Source organism: Lissotriton vulgaris, chromosome 8 (genome assembly GCF_964263255.1).
Source record: "Lissotriton vulgaris chromosome 8, aLisVul1.2, whole genome shotgun sequence".
Lineage (NCBI taxonomy): Eukaryota > Metazoa > Chordata > Amphibia > Caudata > Salamandridae > Lissotriton > Lissotriton vulgaris.
This window is the reverse complement of record NC_141696.1, coordinates 656,119,819-656,120,946: the sequence shown is the minus strand read 5'-3', so window position 1 is coordinate 656,120,946 and position 1,128 is coordinate 656,119,819. Positions and strand designations below refer to the sequence as shown.

The window sequence follows — 1,128 nt, the reverse complement described above, 5'->3', positions numbered from 1 at the left end:
GTACTATACCTAACATGACCTTGCCCAAGCTGAGTGATCAGCCAGTTGTGTCAATGTGGGTGGCCAGCCAGGTGTGGCATAATACATGCTGCAGCCCCTGGTAAGCCTTGGATGCACCTATGCCCTGGGTACCTATGGTACACTATACAGGGGCTCACAAAGGCGACTCAATACCCAATTAGGTATGTACCTAAAGTACATAGTGTCCATTTCACAGTGGGAGCAGATAGCCTGGGGCCCTGATTAGCAGGATCCCAGGCCAACTAAGTCGAAAACCAGCTAAGCACTAGGCAAAAAGTTGGGGTAACCATGTAGTCAGATATCTACCTTCCTAAACGGGTGACCGAGGAGTGTCCCTTCTTTCGTGGCAGGGCGTCCTGGAAGAGAAGGGGCTGCGGGCCTGTGAGGGGGACCCCAGCTCCTCTCAGTGGGAGGCGTGTGGGATGTGGAGCCGCCTGGCTGTTTCCTTCCGGTGCCTCCGACCCGGGCAAGGGTGGGGTGGGCTGAACAAGCGAGACCCCTTCCTCGCCCGTGGGTGGGTGGGCGGATGGGACTCCCACGCCGAGAGCCTGGTAATGTTTTTTTTCTCCCGACGGTGCAGTCTGACTCCCAGAGGGGACGCCTTGAACTGGGCGCCCGGGCCATCTCGCCGCGCAGGCTGTGGATGGACGGCGTTGCCTTCCTCCGGCCTCGCCTGCGCCCGCAGGTGGGCAAATGTTTTCAAAAAATACCTGTGACTCTTGGCGGTGGATCACTCGGCTTGCGCATTGATGAAGTACGCAGCTAGCTGTGAGAATTAGTGTGAATTGCAGGACACATTGATCGTCGACACTTCGAACGCACCTTGCAGCTCTGGGTTCCTCCCGGGGCTATGCCTGTCTGAGGGTCGTTCGATTGTCAATTCCCCCAGGGCTTCCCTAGGATGCGGCTGGGGCCGTCACAGGGTTAGATCCACTTCCTTTCATTCCCCCACAAGGTCAGACCCCTGATTGCCCGTGACAGGGTCCTACTGGGGCCCAGGGAGGTTCACCCTGGCCTGGCTAGGGTTCAGAAGCTGGGACCGGGCCCGGGCCTTGTGCTCCCTCCCAGGGTGCGGGAGCTCCCCGTTCTGTAAGCCAGCCGAGGGTC

At 59.0% G+C, this 1,128-nt stretch overlaps 1 non-coding gene across 1 annotated transcript; it reads left to right on the top strand.

Moving 5' to 3' along the window:
* Positions 1-735: 735 nt before the first annotated feature.
* LOC147697850 (5.8S ribosomal RNA) lies at positions 736-889 on the top strand. Its single transcript, XR_015299664.1, has one exon. It is a non-coding gene; the product is annotated as a 5.8S ribosomal RNA (ribosomal RNA).
* The last annotated feature ends 239 nt before the right edge of the window (positions 890-1,128 follow it).